Source organism: Diospyros lotus, chromosome 1 (genome assembly GCF_014633365.1).
Source record: "Diospyros lotus cultivar Yz01 chromosome 1, ASM1463336v1, whole genome shotgun sequence".
In the NCBI taxonomy this organism is placed as follows: domain Eukaryota; kingdom Viridiplantae; phylum Streptophyta; class Magnoliopsida; order Ericales; family Ebenaceae; genus Diospyros; species Diospyros lotus.
Window position 1 is genome coordinate 4,032,315 of NC_068338.1, and position 21,325 is coordinate 4,053,639.

At 37.6% G+C, this 21,325-nt stretch overlaps 2 long non-coding RNA genes across 2 annotated transcripts; both read right to left on the bottom strand.

Annotated features, from left to right (window-relative positions):
* Nucleotides 1-12,858: 12,858 nt before the first annotated feature.
* LOC127792909 (uncharacterized) lies at nucleotides 12,859-14,160 on the bottom strand. The gene is made up of 3 exons (XR_008021232.1): nucleotides 13,820-14,160; nucleotides 13,439-13,532; nucleotides 12,859-13,069 (listed from the first exon to the last, which is right to left on the bottom strand). It is a non-coding gene; the product is annotated as an uncharacterized LOC127792909 (long non-coding RNA).
* Nucleotides 14,161-18,952: 4,792 nt separating this feature from the next.
* LOC127799788 (uncharacterized) lies at nucleotides 18,953-19,757 on the bottom strand. The gene is made up of 3 exons (XR_008022656.1): nucleotides 19,553-19,757; nucleotides 19,201-19,261; nucleotides 18,953-19,079 (listed from the first exon to the last, which is right to left on the bottom strand). It is a non-coding gene; the product is annotated as an uncharacterized LOC127799788 (long non-coding RNA).
* Between the last annotated feature and the right edge of the window lie 1,568 nt (nucleotides 19,758-21,325).

A 21,325-nucleotide genomic window follows, 5' to 3' on the forward strand; every position in this document is an offset into this window, starting at 1 on the left:
CACATCGCCTCTTTTGACGAGTGTTGCTGCCATTGAACCTTAACAAGAGGAATTGATCGGTTCCTCAAAATCTTTTCTCTTCACTCTAGAATACTGATAGGCATCTCATCATAAGACACATCTTCTCTAACTTCAAGAGTCTGAAAATCAATTACAAGCTGAGGATCTGGCACATACTTCCTCAACATCGAAACATGAAACATGTTATGAACATGGGACAACTGAGGTGGCAAAGCTAACTCATATGCCAAAGTCCCTATCAGTCTCAAAATCTCAAACGGACCAATGTAACGAGGACTAAGCTTCCTTGTTACGCCAAATCTACAAACTCCTTTAATAGGCATGACCCTTAACCAAGCATGGTCACCTACCTTAAACTTGAGGTCTTGATGTCACTTATCTGCATAGCTCTTCTGTCTGTCTTGGGCTATTTTCATTATAGCTTTGATAACTCGAATCTTTTCTGATGCCTGCTCAATAATTTCAGGACATAATAAAGCCCTATCACCAATCTCTTCCCAACATATTGGCGATCAACATGGTCGCCCATACAAAGCCTCATACTGTGACATTCCAATACTTGAATGGAAACTATTATTGTAGGAAAATTCTACCAAAGGTAGATACTCATCCCAACTACCTTGCAAGTCTAGAACATAAGTTTTCAACATGTCTTCAAGAGTCCTAATAGTCCTCTCTGACTGGCTATTTGTCTGCGGATGAAAATACTGTATAAACTTCAACAGAGATCCCAATGCTCATACAAAGCTCCCCAAAAATGAGAATTAAAATGAGGATCTTGATCTGATACAATGCTGGATGAAACACCGTGTCACTTCACGATCTCCTCAATATTAATTCTTGCAAATCTATTCAATGGATAAGTCTTCTTGATAGGCAGAAAATGAGCTGATTTAGTCAAACAATCGACAATCACCCATATAGCATCATAGCCTCTAGTAGTCCTGGGTACCCATCACAAAATCCATAGCAACATTATCCCACTTCCACTCTGGAGTAGGTAATGGAAGTAATAAACCTACTGGTTTCTAATGTTCCGCTTTAACTTGTTGGCATATTGAACACTGCCAAACATATTTAGTTACATCTTTCTTCATACCACTCCAGCAATACTGCCGCTTTAGGTCGTGGTACATCTTCGCAACACCTGGATAAATAGTATAACGACTCTTGTGCGCTTCACTCAAAATCTCTTACTTAAGATTTCCATCATCGGGTATACAAATACATCCTTGAAATAGGAGTATACCATCACTTCATAGAGTATATCCCAAAGGAGAAAGTTTCTCAATATCTGCTAAAATCTACGCCACCTTCTCATCTTTTGACTGTTGGTTCTTGAGTAAAACAAATAACTCGGGTTGTATTCTCATGTAAGCATAACTCATCACTGTACTATCTTCTGGAGCTGAAATAGATAAAACACTTAATTGCTCAAATAACTTCTATTCTTGAACCATCATTATAGCCACAAAAACTCCTTGCCGACTCAAAACATCGGCTACCACTTTAACCTTTCCTGGATGATGTAGAATCTCATAGTCAAAGTCCTTAAATAACTCAACCCAACGCCTTTGCCTCATGTTCAATTCTTTTTGGGATAAGAGATCATGTAGGCTCTTGTGATCTGTATAAATCTCAACTTTTTCACCATATAAATATTGCCGCCATATCTTCAATGCAAATACTACCACCGTCAACTCTAAATCATGAGTAGGGTAGTTCACCTCGTGTTTCTTCAGTTATCTGGAAGCATAAGTATTAACTCGACCCTCTTACATCAATACGCATCCCAAACCTGAATGGAAAACATTACTGTAAATGGAATATTTCTCTCCACTTCTTGGTATAGCTAAGACTGGTGTGATGGTCAACTTTCACTTTAATTCTTAGAAAGCACGTTCACATGCGTCATTCCATTCCAACTTTTCTCATTTCCTTGTTATCTTAGTCATAGGGAAGATAAACAAACAAATCTCTTAATGAATTGCTTATAATAGCCTGCAAGACTTAGAAAACTACATATCTTTTTCACTGTCATCGGCCTTAGCTAATCCATAACAGCTTTAGTCTTATCTAGATCCAATGAAATACTGTCTCCTGACACCACATGGCCTAGAAATCCAATTTGAGTGAGACAAAACTCACACTTACTGAACTTGGCGTACAATTGCACTTCTCTGAGCCTCTATAGTACTAAAGTAAGATGCTCTGTATGCTCTTCTATATTAGGTGAGTAATTATAACTCGATTCATCAAATCCATGAAAACAGCTAGAGCATTTGTTAACCCAAATGGCATCACCACAAACTCAAAGTGTCCTTAGTGAGTCCTGAAAGCAATCTTCGGAATATCATTATCTCTTACTCGCACCTGATGGTAACCTGATCTTAAGTCTTATCTTTGAGAACACTTTAGCTCATCGCAACTGGTCTAATAAATCATCCACTCGAGGTAAAGGATACTTGTTCTTCACTGTCACCTAATTCAACTGGCAATAAGCTAAGCACAACCTCAAAGATCCATCTTTCTTTCTCACCAATAATACTAGAACGCCTTATAGGGATGATCCGGGTCAAATGAAACCCTTCTCTATTAATTCCTCTAACTGGGCCTTCAACTCCTTTAGCTCATTAGGTGTCATTCGATATGAAGCTTTAGAAATAGGTTGTATACCAAGCAATAACTCAATAGGAAACTCTGCTCCTCTCCGAGGAGGTAATCCTAATAATTCATTAAGGAAACATCTGAGAAATCTTGTACTACTGGCACCTCAAACAACTTCCTCTTGCTTCCCTCATCTGAGGTAACAAAAACTAGGTAAGCTTCACATCCATCACCCATCAACTTTTCTACTTTCATCACTAAGATCATAGGAATCATAGCCATAGGCTTGACTCCTTTATATATCTGAACTGGCTGTCAAGGTAGATCAAAGTCAATAATGTTTTGTCAATGGTCAACTCTTGCATAATTCCATGACAATCAATCCATGCCAATGATCAAATCCAAATTCCTAACATCAAGAATTTCTAAGTCTCCAAATAGCTTCTTATCATGTACTTCAATCTCACAATTCTCAAACATTTCTCTTGATAGTATATGCTTGCTGAATTACCGTGGTATAATCCACACTCTAAGCTCCTCCAAAAGCATGGCAAATATCAACACGCAATCTTCTCTGAAATTTAGCAACCTTCTTAGCTTCAGTGGACACCAACTCTGAGGCCTATCTAGTCAAGGTTGTAAACTCTGCCTCACCTTAGGCCACCGTATTGGTACCTTACACCAACTCAACAAACTCAAAAACTTTTTGGTCCTTAACCCATGCTGAATAATAAGCGTTATTGAATACTTACTGAAATTTGACCCATGTGGGTTCTTGATTACCAACCTCTGACGGGTGATCTTCCACCATCTCTCGGCATCGCCTCTATACAAGAATGTGCTAAGTCGCACTCGGCGATCGTCCATACAATCAATAGCATCAAATTCTCAACTGCTGCTGCATCTGTGCCTCCATGGAATGTTGATGGTCAGAAGGCGATGAAATCCTTTAATAGCTAACTCCCTGTATTTGCCTCCACAACTAGAGCTGCTGGAGCGACTGGCTTATCTCCTCTACTACCTCCTACTTCTTGGGGAACTTGTGATTCCCTTACCTGATTAGTAACTAGGGTATTTATTACCCTCATCAATTCTGCTAACATACCTTGCATCTCGGCCATTCCTTGCCGTAGATCACGACTAGACTCTCCTAGTGAGCCTAGTGTGGACACTGGAACCTCGTCTTCCATAGAACCAGTCTTACTGCGAGTACGGGGTCATCCACCTCTATTACTCATCTTTCTGCATCACCACTTAGGGTTAGAATACTGTTAATTGGGCCAACATGTCTAACTGACGGACACAAGTCCTAACTCTACCCAACATCCTATGTGTGTACGGGAGACTCCTTAAAACACCGCTCTGATACCAATACTGTAACACCCCCTCTCCTAGAACTGCCCGAGAAGAGGTGCTACTGGGGATAATAAAATAAACTAACTGATAATCTGAAATCTGATACCATGACTGAACATCTCAATCAATTGGAATAAAAACTCTTAGTTAATACAAACTGAAATGCATAAACTCTTACTGAGGGACAATCCCTCAACTGAAATATAAAATAAGATCTAATCTAAGAAAACTCTATAGAACTCAACAGACTCCCAGACATCTTTTATCTTGAGCGGCTCCACGTTCACACACTACTGAACATTGCTGCTAGGCCCCACATCTGATACTCCCCTGCTAGAACCTGGAGGGGTGAAGAGTACAAGGTGAGCTACAAATGCTCAGCAAGTAATAAGCTGGAAAGAATACTGAAGCTGAATCGAAGAATATCGATACTGATAAATAACTGACTAAACTTGTACTGTATAATCACTGTCTGATTGCATTCATAAAAATGTAATGCACATAAACTGTAAACTAAATGTAGGTATGCAACTTTGGCTCATAGGCCCACATAATCTGATAATACATACCTGTCTGATCTGAAACCTGCATACATAAAAACTGTAAGCACATACTGTGGGCAAAGCCCCTAGCCCCCTGGTTGCCACCAGGCGAGCAACTCATAAACTGAGTTGAAACTGAAACTGATGGGATCCCCGCGGACAAGCCGCCTAGCGCGCATAATGCAATGCAATGCTCACATAAATGCTGGCACACGATATGTAGTGCTCCATATAAAGTCATGCTCAATGCTCATACCAAAATGTATGCACATAATTTCACAAAATAATGCTGATCATGTCAAAATAAAATAATATTGAACATGATATGATCTTCATCTATATATTGGAATACAAAGATTCTATTAATTATGATTTATGGTATGGGTATGATTAACTTGTCATGTTCTGGCTCATGAATTCAATGTTGGAAGGTATTGAATACATTGATTGAATTAAACTTGAATTAGTACTCACTGGAAGCTAAATTAGATTTCTGGAAAAGTCATCCGGATATCAGAAAGGATATCAGGATAAGAAGAAAGACATCCAGATATGAAGAAGGCTCATCCGGATACACTGACATTCAAAGAAGAAGCTATTTGGATATGCTGGGAAGTATTCGGATATGAACTAGGACATCCGGATATGATTCTGGTCATTCGGATATCTCACTGATGCATTCGGATATAACTGGGGACTATTCGAATGAAAAATTCAACTTTTTGAGGGAGGCATCCAGATATCAGGCGAGACATCCGGATATTATCTTGACCTTTCCGGATGTATAAACAAACCATTCGGATATCATACTTGAAGAACTTTAGATACATCTGGATACGATACAAGGTATCCGGATATTAGAACTTAGAGTAATAGAACTTGCAATCCAAAATGGATAAGGATTAATAGAACTTGCAATCCAAAATGGATAAGGATTATTGGAACTTGCAATCCAAAATGGATGAGGATTAATAGAACTTGCAATCCAAAATGGATAAGGATTACTGGAACTTGCAATCCAAAATGGATAAGGATTAATCGAACTTGCAATCCAAAATGGATGAGGATTAATGGAACTTGCAATCCAAAATGGATAAGGATTAATGGAACTTGCAATCCAAAATGGATAAGGATTACTGGAACTTGGAATCCAAAATGGATAAGGATTACTGGAACTTGCAATCCAAAATGGATGAGGATTAATAGAACTTACAATCCAAAATGGATGAGGATTACTGGAACTTGCAATTCAAAATGGATAAGGATTACTGAAACTTGCTCATAACTTCACTGTTATATGCATATATATATATATATATATATACGTCTCTGCTTACTAATATAAAATCTGAGAACTCAATGAAGAACTGGAATAATCTGAAAAATTGATATGAACCTGTAATGGAAGGGATTACAGGAAGAATACTTGCCTGATAGAACTCTCTGATCGAACCCTGGAGCGATCCTGAAGACTCTAGCAAGCCTCTATTATCTCTTAGCCTCTTGGTTCTTCACATGGCGTGAAGAAAAGCTAAGCTAATGGGCTCTATATATAGACATAAAGTCCTAGATCTCTTTCCTTTTATAACTTGGAATCCCTCTCCCAATTGAACTTGGAGACTCTCAAAACCTTCTCCTATTGGGACTAGGAGACTCTCAATCCAATTCCATCTCATACATGGATTCTCATTCTTCTTTAAATACATAGTCCCACTTAATTAATAATAATACAAAAATTATTATTAAAACTCTCAAATAATAATAAAACTCCAAAATTACCTTCATGCCCTTGCATTTAATTTCTACAAAATAAATGTCATTTAAATGCTATTTAAATTCTATGAGGCGCTATATGGAAGGAAATGCAGATCACCTGTTCATTGGAATGAAGTTGGCGAGTGAAAGATTTTGGGTCCAGAAATTGTGGAACAAACTGTACAAGCCATTGAAAAGATCAAGGATAATATGAAAAAGGCTCAAGTTAGACAGAAAAACTATGTAGGTAAAAGAATAAGGGATTTGTAGTTTGCCATTGGTGATAAGGTATTCTTAAAAGTTACACCCATAAAAGGAGTTTTACGGTTTGGGAAGAAAGGAAAGCTTAGATCTCGGTTTATAGGCCCATTTGAGATCCTGAAGCGAGTTGGGAATGTGGCTTACCAACTAGCTTTACCACCAGATCTTTCAACAGTACATGATGTTTTCCATGTATCAATGCTTAGAAAATATGTCCCCGACCCAACCCATGTAATAAAGCATCAACCATTAGAAATCCAACAAGACTTGAAATATGAAGAGGCACCAATAAGCATTGTTGCTCGGGAGGTACGAAGGCTTCGCAATAAAGATATACCATTTGGTTAAGGTGTTATGGCAACATCATTCAGTCGAAGAAGCAACTTGGGAGCGCGAGGATGAGATGCAATCCAAATATCCCTAGCTGTTTAATGACAAGAAGTAAGGTAAATTTTCGAGCACGAAATTTTTTTTTAGGAGGGTAGATTGTAACACGAGATTTTTAGACTAAAATATGATGTAATACTCAATTTTTAGATTCGGATACTTGAAGAAATAGGACATTTCAAGGGATTGTGAAAGTCTTGAGACAAAAATTCAATTTCTAAGCTAGGGGCAAAATCGTAAATATTGAAGTTTGGGTAAAAGTGTAATTTACCTAAAATCTTGGGGTATTAGCCTAATTTATCCTTTCTTCGGGGGCTAAAATGCAATTAAAAAATGGTTCGGGGACCAAGTTGCAAGGGCCTAAGTGCAAATTATCTGAAAAGTTCGGGCCAAGGTGTAGTTCTTGAAACCTTAAAATATCTCATCAAAATATCTCAAACTAAGTAGTTAAGGTAACCAAATATAGCTAACTAGTTAAAGGTATAATGATGGGAAATGTAGAAAATCAATTAACCATGTGGGAGTAATGATGGGAAATGTAGAAAAATGAATTAAACCATGTGAGATGTAATGATGGAAGCGTTGAAAAACTAATTAAGCATGTGAGGCTTAAAATATCAAGGACACATGGCAAGCTTCCATTGGTCATTTGGAAGATAAGATAAGATCACATGATGGCTCATAACGACCCCCTTAGGTGGCATCGCATAATTGGCCAGGAAAAAACTTACTTAGCCTCCAAGTTTGCAAAAGTCTCCAAATCTTATCCTTAAGGACATGTGGCAAGCATTTATTTGCCACAAATGGAATGTAATAATGAGGCCTCATGATGATGGGACATGTGGCAAGCATTTATTTGCCACAAATGGAATGTAATAATGAGGCCTCATGATGATGGGACATGTGGCAAAACATGATTGGCCGAAAATGTCTATAAATAGGCCTTAAGGTAGTTCACAAGTTTTAGGTAGAATTTGGGCAAGGTTGAGAGAATCAGAAGAGAGGATTTTGAGATAGAGAATAAGGGGAAAATTCTGCAAAAGGAAAGAGCAAATTTGGTGTAGAAATAGGAGCAAAATAGTCTCGCCAGAAAATTTGGGTCATTTCCAACCAAGTTGAGGTAAGTACACTATGAACTATCTATGATGTTTAAGCACGCTTATGAATCATGTTAATGTGGTCCCTCACGTTAAGTTTCAAGAAAGTTTCATGTTCCCAAGCAAGTTATGGGACCGGGGTTTAGTAGTGCTACGCACGGAGGTTCTTTCCCTTACAAGTTGGTAGAACCTATCGTGTCCCCTCATGTTATACGTTCATGTTTCAAGTTCATGTCATGTCATGTTTAAATACGTTTGATAGTTCTCTTTTACTTACTAAGATTTGCGTAATGTGACCCCTTATGTTGTTCCCCCCCCCCCCCCCAGGTTGTAATGCCCCACTTTTCCAAATACACAATGATATCAAATATAAGCTAACATCACCTACGAGTGTTATGGAAACCCTTACGAACAGAAGCATTTGATCGAACCTACAAGCTTAACCAAAGCAAAATAAGCGGGTTTCCATTAGATTTCATTTCCAAGTACAAGAAATGCTCATGACTTCCAACATTCCAAAAAAAACTCAACTCATCGTTGTAGGTACAGAGGTAGGACACCCACATACACACTTGTTACAACCTTGAGTACCCTAGCTGCTATTCACAATACATAACTTAGGTTACAAGGGTACATAATGAAACCAAAATCCCAAAGCTAGCAAAGCTCCACCTCATTTCCCATGCTTTTGATCTGGAACTTGAAATACTTAATACTTCTAATAAAGCTGGGACGTTGAATGTCCCAAGGGTATGAAACATCCGAGTTAGATAATTACATCTAAGTGAGTGAATCAGAAAAGGAAATATATGTGCGTGCTAACGCAATAATGCCATTATGAAATCCACCCATGTGGTAGCAATGCCAGGGTGTTGCAAGCAACCCCACGGTCATCATAGTCACCCATGACTCACCGTAAAAGCACGAGTTCTTCCATGATGGCCCAACAACTAGCCACAGTCACCAACACAAACATGATATATGACAAAGCGGAAAGAATATGCATAGCCAAGGGAAAATAAGACATGTAAGCCATAAGGCATGATATGCAAGCCAACACCCACACACAAGTGAAGTAACAAATGTTCAAAGTGTCACAAAACATGTAGGAATCACTCACCTTGATTGTTTTCCCTTCGATAGCACTGTTCACAGCCCAATTTCGAGCATTAAGGGCTATTTCTTCAGAAATCACGCATTTTAGTGAACCAAAACTTAAATATTTTTATATAGGGTTGTAGATAATTAACATAGGAGAATTATGGTAAAAATTTCAGGTCAAACGAAAGCCTGACGTGCCCTCACGCGCCTCCAGAAGAGTGGCCATGCGTTGCCTCCTTCTCTATTACGGATTTTGCAACCTAAAATTAAAAATGCTATAACTTGATCATTTTTGCTCCAATTCGCTCTCCGTTAGAACCTACGAACTCCCCTTTTTGTGATCTAAGATCCTATGGAAATAGAATCAACTTGCCTCCTTGATTTTCTTGCTGTTTCGACTGATTTCTGATGAGATGTCTCCACCCTTCCTCTTCCTTGCTTTCTTTGATTCTTTCTCCTCTTGTTTTGCTTAGTGTACTCACCACACTTGTTATAATTCACTCTCAAATAGGTCTCCCCCCCTTTATATAAGCTTTCAAAGTATCCATATCTCTAGATATTACTTTCCTCTTAAGTTACCCATTTTTCTCCTCAAGCCATCATTACTACATTATCCCTTAGCTTTTAAGTTACCCTGTTTTTCTCCTCAAGCCATCATTTCTACATTATCTCTTAGCTTTTAAGTTATCCCATTTTTCTTCCCAAGCCATCATTACAACCCTTGAATTATCTATTTGGTTTATCTTTCAATTCAAATTTTCATTTCCTTCCAATCCCAAGTCTCCAAATCTCATCTTCAAGTGACTTTTAGGATAAGAACCCATTATGACCATTATCTCTCTTTTTCAAGGCCAATCTTAATCTTCCAAGTCATGCCAACTTAAGACTTTTGGGGTAAATGTTCATTATTACAATCATTCCTTCATTAGACTTTAGGGTAAAGTTCATCATTCCTTCATAAGACTTTAGAATAAGGACTCATCATTACAATCATTCCCTTATTACGTTAATGCCCTGAATCAAAATACCATTCATTTTGCTACTATAATTTCCATTACAACATCCAAGCTTTATATCAAGTTCTGGGGTATTACATCCTCCCTCCCTTAAAAGAATTTCATCCTCGAAATTTTACTTCTTAGCTCACTCTGAATCTACTTCCGCAAGCAAATTTCTTAGGCAATCATGGAAACCTCGACCTTTTCACATAGAGCTACCAAAGCATGCTCACTACTACATTAGCATTTGCGTTAGCAAGGGCAGAATTTAGGATAATCAAACCAGAGCCAATTACTCACAATTTTGGGGTGTATAACAATCTGCATACCAAATTGAAGGCTAGGTCAGTAACCAGAATAAAATTTCCCTTCCCTTAGGGCCAAGTATGGGAACCGCAATCCCATTGCTTGCTATTATGGTAAAACACATTTCCTAAGCAAGCTCACAACACGTCACATGCCCACATCGGGGAAAACATTCCATTCATAGTTATGACCTACCCCGACCCATGTATGCAATTTACCATTCCTTAAAATCACATACCCAAAGTTACAATTAACACACATTAACTAATAATATTCCTCAACACACAACTACCCAACTTACTATTTGGCATTCCCTACTTTGCCAAAATGCAGGTTGACACGTGCATGTGAATAAGCAGACCTGAGGTTGACTAACTCTCACATTGAGGGGAAATCGATGTACCTTGTACAACCGTTGGGCTTGTGTCGGCATCTTCTCCCTTCAGATGATACACCTGGCCTCGTCGTGGTTCTTGGCCTCCCTGGTTTGTCTGAGATTGATTGACTCCTCTTCTTTGCGAGCATTCCTTAGAGAGATTGCCCGTCTGTTGGCAATTAAAGCACATGGGTCCTTTGGGGCAATCTCAAGACATGTGGTCATTTCCTCCACAAGTATAACATTTTTTATTCTCTCGATCATAAGGTTTTCCCGGATGAAATTTTTGACATCTGGGATAGTTCTCTCTATTTTTGAAATTTTCTTTTCGAACCCCAAGATCATGTTTTTTCTCAAGTTTCTTGTCCTCAGGCTCCCAAAATTCCGTTTTCAAGGCGTTCATTCGGTGGAGGTTGCTTTCCACGGTTAGGGCTTGTAGGACCACTTCTGCATATGTGCAAACCCCCCGAAGAACTTAACACCAGCTGAATTTTTGGCTTTAGTCCACTAAGAAATTTCTAAGCCTTTGCCTCTTCATCCAAATTATAAATGGGCATATACTTGATTAGCCAAGTAAAATTATCTTCACACTGTGCAACAGTCATTTCCCAGCCTGCTTTAGGTTCATAAATTCCCAACCCTTTTCCATTTTCTTGCACAGGGGAAAATACTTAGTATTAAAAAGTTCCTTAAATTGCACCCATGTAATACTAGGCGTACCTTGCCCTTCAGGATCTTGTAGGTTCCTTTGCATGGTTTTCCACCACTGGTCAGCCTCATCTTGGAGCATGAATGTAGCACAACCAACCTTATCCACTTCCTCGCACCTAATGAAATCAAAGATCTTTTCAATCTGTTCCAACCAATACTCACTCTCACAAGGGTCGGCTCTTGCCTTTCCTCGAAATATGGGCGGGTTTAACCGCTGGAACCTATCACTAACGTCAGAGTTTTGGGGAATAACCTAACCTGTCATTCGTGCCCCCTACATAAGTGTGACCATACTCCCTAGGACTCGTTCCATCTGGTCCATATGGTTACTTCCTCTTTGGTCCCGTTCAGGTGGTGGATTCTCTGGGGATGTTTCTATCCTTTCATCATGGTGGTCTGGCATCTCCTCTTCTTGGGTGTTGTTCCCGCACTCAAAGTTCCGGGTTCGACGGGTGTTTACCATCTGCAAATAATCACACTCTAAAATTATGAGTTCAATATGAAAACTTTTGTAATAAAACGATCCTAAAATAATCATAACCAATGAAATAGATGGAAACTCAAAGTTCATAAATTCTTGACTTTCCTGACTCACGCGAATCTAGCTGACCACTAATACAACAAATCCCACATACCCACATCTAGAACCCTGCACAAGGAGTTCATGAGCTAGGTACCTACTAAACCTTCATCGCATCAATACTTAACTCAGGAAATTCTCAAATTCCAAATCTCTGTGAAACATTAAATCAGAAAGATAATCCTCACCACCTGTAACCATTTAGTAATTCTAATGAACCTCAATTTAAGTATTTACTTGTTCCATTCTCTAACCTACTCATCCCACTCACCCATCAAATTCTATATGTTCTTCAAGCTATCATCTATTTTTTTTTTTCACCATAAAGCCTTCATGGTTAGTTCTTCTAATATGGTTGCAAATACAACTCATAGGGAATTTTCCACTATTACATATGTACATAGCCATTCTTGATTCACTACTAAACACTATCTTGTTTCTTTCGTACACATCCACAAATTTACATCCTCAAACAACAAAGTTTGTTCCTTAGGACAAAGTTACTCTTCCTCGGTTTCTGATCCTGGAAGTGGCGTAAGATTTCATTCTTCAGGTTCCTCTTCGCAACTTTGGTTTGTCGCTTCCCCACAGGGTTTATGTATGCCTCTACCTCGCGTAGGTGGGTAATAAAAGTTACAAAATCATCATAAGGTCCCAAAATGCGTGTAACGCCCCAACCCCAAGATAGTATATAAGGTACTATAATATTTACACGGGCGTTAAGGAAATCCCATATACTACAGTAAGGATCGTAACCTGAAATGTTGGGACTTCCATAAAATAAACATTCACACACACAATTTATCAAGATAGCAGGGAAAGTAGACTTCATTCTCCACGAGACAAAATATTGTCAAAGTTAAGAGTACAAATCTTGTAACATACTACAACATCATAAGAGACGCCTAAACAAGATAACTACACTCGCGCCGCCTCTAGGCCTTCTCCCTTTGAGCCCGAGCCTGACAGATCTGGAACATTTGAATATTCCAGGGGTATGAACACCCGGGTTAGATCGTTAAATCTAAGTGAGGGTTAAAATAACTTCATGCGTGCAAATGCAAAATGCAGAGATGCATGCTCCAGGTGGATGTGACGCCAGGGTGTTGCAATCACCCCTGCCAACCTTATCATGTAACACAGCCTAACAACATGGCCAAGTGAAGACTCCCTTCACCCATGATATTCACAACTAGTCACAAGCCACACGTAGTGATGCATGAACAAATGGAAAGAAACATGCGTATCAAATGAAATAACATGATATGCGCATGCAATCACCGCCATCATGCTCAATAATATGCACAACATGTAAGAAATACAGTTTAGAAACCACTCACCGAAGCTTCCCACTTCTTGGTTGCACAAATTCACGGCCAAACGTCGCTCCAAGTGGACTGTTCTATAAAAACCGAGACCTTTTTGTATCCAAACCTAAAATAAGTTTAGATATATAAGTATCTACTAAAATTAGGAGTTTTCATGAAAAATTTCAAGCCAAGAAGACCTATAACGCGCCCACACGCGCTCCCACAAAGTTGGCCACGCGCCTGGACGCGCAGCTCTGTTGGGCGCGTGCGGCTCACGCGCCAGACGGACTTCCGACCCTGAAAATTAAAACAGGCATAACTCTCTCATTTTAACTCCGATTCGAGTGCCGTTTGAACCTACGTACTCCTCTTTCAACCCTCTACGTGGTTACAGAAAGAAGATGAGCTTACCTTGCAGTTTTGGTTACTGTTTTGCACGGATTTCAAGGGGCTCGTGCCTTCCAACGGCTTGCTTTTGGCTCCTACTCGGGCAGGGTTTCCTTCCCTTCTTTACAGCAGAGTTTCCCCTCCTTTATAAGCAACTTACCCCCTTAATTTGGTGGCCAAAAACCCAACCCAAGGCATTCTTATATAGTGCCCTTAAATCCATAGGATTGTGACACTTGGCTTTCTAAGATGGTGACACTTGGCACTTGAGATTTACACCCTAATTATTGCTTTCTTCCCATGGTGACAAGTGGCTCTTGAGATATGAGCCTTATCATGACATTTTTAACCCTTTAACGAATGAATTTTCGCCACATGTTATGGAGATTTGAGCCGTAATGATTGCTTTCATCCTACGGCGCCACGTGTCCTCGAGATATGAGCTTTCATTATTACTTTTAATTTTCCATCCAAATTACGCCACGTGTCCATGTAATCATTTCTACCCATGTGTCTCCATCCATATGGTGACATGTGTCCATTAATTGAATTTAATTCGGGTTTGAAATCCACAGCCACTTTTGATATCGTTTTGGAATCCAAAGTTAGGTTTAAATGAACTTTGAAGTCCATTGCCCTTAAGTCCCCTAAAGATCCTTGAATCTCACAAATTCCCAAGTCTTTGAGAACCTAAAGAAAATCGGGAAATCGTTTAATTTATTAAATAGAAATAGCTTACAAGTTTTAGGGTATTACAATGCGAAGGTTGTTTCCAGCGTCCTGCCACTCCGGGGTTAGTAAGGAAATCAAATAGAATATTTGTAAGTCCACCATATAGGGATTCATCACATAGGTTGGAAACTGTTGTAAAGTAGGGGTAACTAAATTCAGAAAATCTCCTAACCTCTCCCCCGTATGCATATATCGTCCTCCTAGCAACGCAGTTTATCCTCCTATGATGGCATGCTGAAATTGGTTTTCTTCTATCCGTGGATCCATTCCTGTCACATACCAAAATATCTTCCAAGATTAGTCATATCATAACTCAAAATAACTCATATCACTATTGCATCTTCAAAGTTAATTAACTCAAACCCAAACCAAACTATTTATTCTAGCTCTGATACCAACTGTAACGCCCCACTTTTCCAAATACACAATGATATCAAATATAAGCTAACATCACCTATGGGCATTATGAAAACCCTTACCAACGAAAGCATTGGATCGAACCTGTAAACTTAACCAAAACTAAATAAGCGGGTTTCCACTAGATTTCATTTCCAAGTACAAGAAATGCTCATGATTTCCAACATTCACTACAAGAAATTAGGGTTTTTGTGATAAAATATTTTGTCGAAATAACTATGAAATTTGTCACAACATACTTGTTGTGACGAAAATGTTTGTCATCATGTTAGTCACAACAAGCTTGTCTTAATAAGTATATCGTGACAAAATTGAATTTTGTCACAATATCAACAGTTCTATTGTGACAAAATATTTTGTCACTTAAACCAACTTATTATGACAAATTATTTTGTTGTAAAAGAATTTTTTTTTTTCACAATAGGTACTATTTAGTCATAATAAATCCAAATTTTAAATAAAAATCATAAATTTTATCGTGACAAAATGTATCTTGTGACAAAAAGTATTTTGTCACAATTTAAATACTGACAAAATTTTTAATGCGATAAAATTAATTTTGTCAATTATTTAATATTGTGATAAATATTTTTTTGATAAAATGGAAATAGTGAGAAGATAAATTTCTCAAAATTATTCAATAGTGATAAAATATTTGTGTTAATTTCCCAATAGTGATAAAAATATTTGTGTCAATAATTAGTATAGGTGACAAATTTTTTTTGTAAGAAAATATTAATATTGACGAAATTGTTTTTCATAAAATTAAAAAATGTGACAAAAATTGTTTTTGTCAAAATTATGAAAGGATGATAAATATTTTTGTCATATTCTCAATGTCCCAACAGTGACAAAAATATTTTTGGCAATAATTCACACAAGTGACAAATTTCTTTAATAAGAAAATATTAATACTAATGAAATTATTTTGTCATAAAATTGAAAAATATTTTCACAATTTAAATAGTGACAAAACTTATTTGACATAATTTTTAATGTGATAAAATTAATTTTGTCAATTATCTAATATTGTGACAAATATTTTTTTGATATAATAGAAATAGTGAAAAAATAAATTTCTCAAAATTATTCAATAGTGACAAAATATTTTTTTTCAATGTTCCAATAGTGACAGAAATATTTTTGTTAGTAATTGTGACACCCGTAATCTTAAGAGCATGATTAACAATAATAATATCCATATGAAATTCAAAGTTTAGCGCAGACAAAAACTTGAGAAACAAAACTTTAATAAACTTAAGTAAAGTTTCGAACATAATAAGATTCAGAGTATTTTTCGTGTAAATATAAAGTTTGATACTGAAAACATGGCTTCAATAGAAGAAAGAAGAACTTAGCAAATATCATAGCATCCATACCGAGAAAACCGGACTTAAAATGAGACTTGGCTCTGTTCATAAACTTATATAAGGTTTAAGAACATATGGTGTAGCAATAGTGTACATCTATCATAAGAGTGTAATATTGAAAATCTTTCTAATACAAGAAGAGAGAAACATCATTTTGACTATTAAAATTTATCTTCAAATAGCCACTAGATTTACATAAATCCTTTTTAAAGGAGCCACCATGTTCCACGTCCTTTCTCCATTCTCCTCATTCATAATCACCTGGGGGAAAAATATGGGATGAGATTCTTGCGAGTCTCAGTAAGTACAAGAGAACTATCATATGTATTTAAACAAGTCATGACATAACATAACATACAATATCACATGGAGACATGAGAGGTTCCACCAACTACGGGGGCACGAACCCTTGTGCGTAGCGCTACCGAGCTCCGGTCCCAAAACTTGCGTGAACATAACATATCATGAGGGACCACATAACATAATTCATGGGCATGCTTAAACAACATAAATTGTAAGGCCCCCACCTAGGTCCCCAAAGAACCCAAGCGGGTGCCCTACTGAAATAGAAGCAACCTGATCTCAAAGGACCTATCATGCATGCTACTGATAAATATCAAAAGAAAACTGAGAAAAGAAACTTACCATCCTGGCATGCATTTCAAAACCTCAATCTGGTACACAACAGCTGATCTCTAGGCTTACATAGCCCAGGCATGCATGACATACATCACCGGCACACCGGCCACAAAAATAAATACAATCCATACAGACCCATATAAACTGAAGAAAACTATAGACTGGAAGCGACAAAATGGATAAAAATAAACTCCCAGGCTGACAACTGCTAGGTCTGCATAGCCCTGTACACTGTCTAACCCAGAGGTCGGGAACCGCTAGACTCGCCCATGACCGGGTCCTTGCCTTTACCTGGAATGAAGAGAAACAAGGTGAGTCCAAATGACTCAGCAAGCTCATAAGAAAAGAAGGCACAAGAATAGGCTCTAAGAATACACTTGTCTCTTAAGTACTTAACAAACTAAACTCATGCATAACATGTCATGTAGGCTCATAAACTGAAGCAGGTATCAACTGAAAAGTAACAATGCTCACATACTGGATCTTGGGGCCCAAATAAAGAATGCACTGGCACCCAAGACCTGATACAAACCTGCCACTGCCCTGAAGGCAGACTGTCTCTAAACTACGAGCTAAAGCTCGCTCGAGTGGGAGCGACCACACTCGCTGGCACGCATAAGCGTCCAAAATAAAAACTAGGCACGCCAAGGCGTCCTTAATAACTCGGTTCGGGAAAGCCCGACACCGTACAGCTGTATCTCAAAACCGGCGCCAAGACTCATGCAAATGCAGCACATAAGGGTGGCGTAGTAGACTGGACAGGATACAAAGCCCCATAAGCCAAGCATCCCGCCAAGCCTCGCCCAACTAGTAAATCACACGCCAAATGCAAATGCTTGTGCTTAACAACTAGCAAATAAATAACATGATCGTGTGACAAGCACTCAAGCCAAATGGAATCCCCCATGCATACCTCATGCCTTTACATGCATAAAAAAAGAACTATAACTATTCTGAAAATAAAGGGATTCATATGCTGGACTTTCATCCACAACAACCTCTAACAAGAACTTAGGGACTTAGCTTCATTCCTGAAATAATTAGAAGGGAGAATCAATCCCTTCAAAGCTCACAATAATGGACTGACCAAATATTATCCAAATGGGTTTAATTATATACCAAAACGAAGCCTATCGAGTCTAGTTTACAACCCTTCAAATGTTCGTCAATCGGAGTTTTCTACTAAAATTTATACTTGAAACACTGGAGCATGCGCAGGCTGAAAACGGGAAAGATCGGTCGACCAACAGTGACCAAAACACCTAGTTGGTCGACCGATTAAGCCCTTGGTCGACCAACAGAACCCTCTGCAACCCATCGGTCGACCGATTAAAGACATTTGGTCGACCAAACTCAAAGAAAAACTCCCGATCATCCCCAAATACATGCCAAAAACCCAAAATCACTTATATAAACCACTCTCCTTCAAATCCCACCACAACTCCCATGGATTATAGGGTGGAAGAGACCCTATTTGAAGTTCCAAGACACTTCAAGTGAAATAACTAAGGGTTGAGGGAGATTTACAATCCTTTCTACATAGGTATCCACATGGGTTTGGGTTTTGCAAATCATAGGGGTATTTAACTCCGAATTCTCAAATTACCAAGATCAAAGGGTGTAGAAGAGATTGAGAGGAGAAGAGCTTGCCTTTAGAACTCCTCCTCCTTGCTAGACTTGCTTGAGATGATTTTTCTCTTCAATATACTTGATCCTACACTCAAAATGGAAGAAAAAGAAGAGAAAAAGGGAAGAGAAGAAATCTTAGCTTGATTAATCACTCTTGGAGGCTTCAAAATCTAGAAAGAATGGAAGAGGAAGAATTTACTTACCTTGGTTCTTCTCTCCCGCTCTCCCGTTCGGCTCCTCTCCCTTCTCCAATTTAATTTCTTCACTTAGGGCAAAATAAGCCTTCTCTCTCTCTATATATAATTACCCTCTTTATTCATTTACCAAAATGCCCTTTTTCATTTAATAAGCTAACTCCTTAATATGAAAGGGTAAATTAGACATTGATTAAACACCACAAGTTGCAAAGAGATAATCCGACACATACCTCGGAATATAGCGGGTCCCACTTTACTAAAGTCAAACATTTGACTTTTCCATATTTTCTTGGAAGTAACCTACAATTACACATGATAATCACCACAACTTATCATTCTTATATCATAGATGCCTCATTGCAAAATATAGCACCCGGACCCACTAACGGGTCGTTACATAAATAGTTCATAATGTACTTACCTCAACTTGGTTGGACAAGATTTGAATGTTTAAGGCTTCAGACCTTACTGGGTTTGTATTTCTGTAGACAAAACGCATATTTTCGTGAACTAAAACTCATGTAATCTTATATTGGATTGTAGGTAATCAAATAATGGGTTCATATGTGAAATTTAATGGGAAAAGAGGATTCCACGCGCTCTCACGCGCCCCAAGAAGAGGTGGCGCCTATTTTCACGTCTTGGGGGCAGATTTGACACCCTTTAGTATTTTTGCCATATCTTTCTCATTTTAACTCCGAATTGACTTCCGTTTGAACCTACAGACTCCTATTTCAGTCCTCTACATGATTATGGGAAGAAATAATACTTACCTCTCCAATTGGAAGACTCTTATGGCAGATCCTTGTGACTGTCCACTTTCCGTCAAGCCTTTGCCTTTCCTTCATTTTCTTGGATTTCTTTCATTTTCTTGTTGCACTTGCTTTCTTTCCTATTTTCTTAGCTTCTCGTGGCCTTAATTCCTTCCCTTTATATAGCCTTTAAATGTCCAAATTCTCAAGATTTTACTTGGCCTCCAAGTTGCTCATTTTCTACCCTAGTAATTATTACAACTTTGAATTTTCTTCCAATCTTCCAATGCAAGCTTCTTCTTCTTCCAATCCTAGGTCACCAAATACACCTTCAAGATAAGCCTTATCATCTTCTTCCCTTGCAAGCTAAATCATAGCCAATCCTAACCTTCCAACTTTAGACTTTTAGGATAAAGATTAATCATTACAAATTTTGAATATTTCCTTCTTTGATTTTAGCTTCCCATACAAGCTTCTATTCTCTTCCAATCCAAACTCTCACATGGCCTCCAAGATGAGTCTCTACTTCTTTTGTAAGCCAATACAATTATTACAATTTAAGGCTTCCAAGTCAAGTCTTCCAAGTTAAGCCATTCCAAGACTTTTGTGTAAAATTCATCATTACAAAGACTTTTAGGGTAAAGTTCATCATTACAACTTCCAAGCTAAGTCATTCTAAGGCTTCTAGTGTAAGCCAATCTCTTTCTTCCAAGGTAAGCCATTCTAAGACTTTTGGGGCAAAGTTAATTATTACAACTTCCAAGATAAGCCACCTTAAGACTTTAATTGAAATCCGGCCAATAGATTTGTGCCACGTCATCGTTGATCTTATCCTTAAACACCCAATAGGATGCTTCCACCTCACAAGGACACTTGGAGAGTGTTCATTGGCTAATCCTTGATATTTTTGGTTGATATTTTGGCTAGTTTACCAACATTACACTTGTGCCCGAGTTTTTCCAAGAATTTTGCTTTTACCCAGACTTAGTATTTACAGTTTTGCCACTACTTTGAAAACTAAGTTTTTGTCTTAGGATTTTCGTAACCACTTGAAAGTGTCTCATTTCATCATATATCTGAACTTAAATATCCTTGGTACATTTCACAATTGAAAGTTCTTGGATATTACATATTTGAACCGAGAAAGGAAATAAACAAAAATCTCGGGTGTTACAGTAATTACTTGAGGTGACAAATTTTTTTAGTAAGAAAATATTAATATTGATGAAATTGTATTTCATAAAATCAAAAAATGTAGCAAAAATATTTTTGTCAAAATTATAAAAGGGTGACAAATATTTTTGTCATATTCTCAATGTCTCAATAGTGACAAAAATATTTGTGTCAATAATTCACATAAGTGACGAATTTCTTTAGTAAGAAAACATTAATATTAATGAAATTATTTTGCCACAAAATCAAAAAATGTGACAAAAATATTTTTGTCAGAATTATCAAAGGGTGACAGATATTTTCATCATATTCTAAATGTCCTAATAGTGAGAAAAATATTTATATTAGTAATTCATAAAAGTGATAAATTGTTTTTGTAAAAATTATTAACATTGATGAAATTTTTTTTTTCCAAAATCATAAATAGCAACAAAAATATTTTCATCAACATTATTAAAGGGTGACAAATATTTTTTTGTCATATTCTCAATGGTGACAAAATTATTTATATCAATAATTATAAAAGGTGATTTTTTTTGTCAAAAAATGGTAAAAGTTATGAATTTTTTGAAAAATGTGATTTTTTGTCAAAATTTGAAAATATAAAATTATTTTTCAATA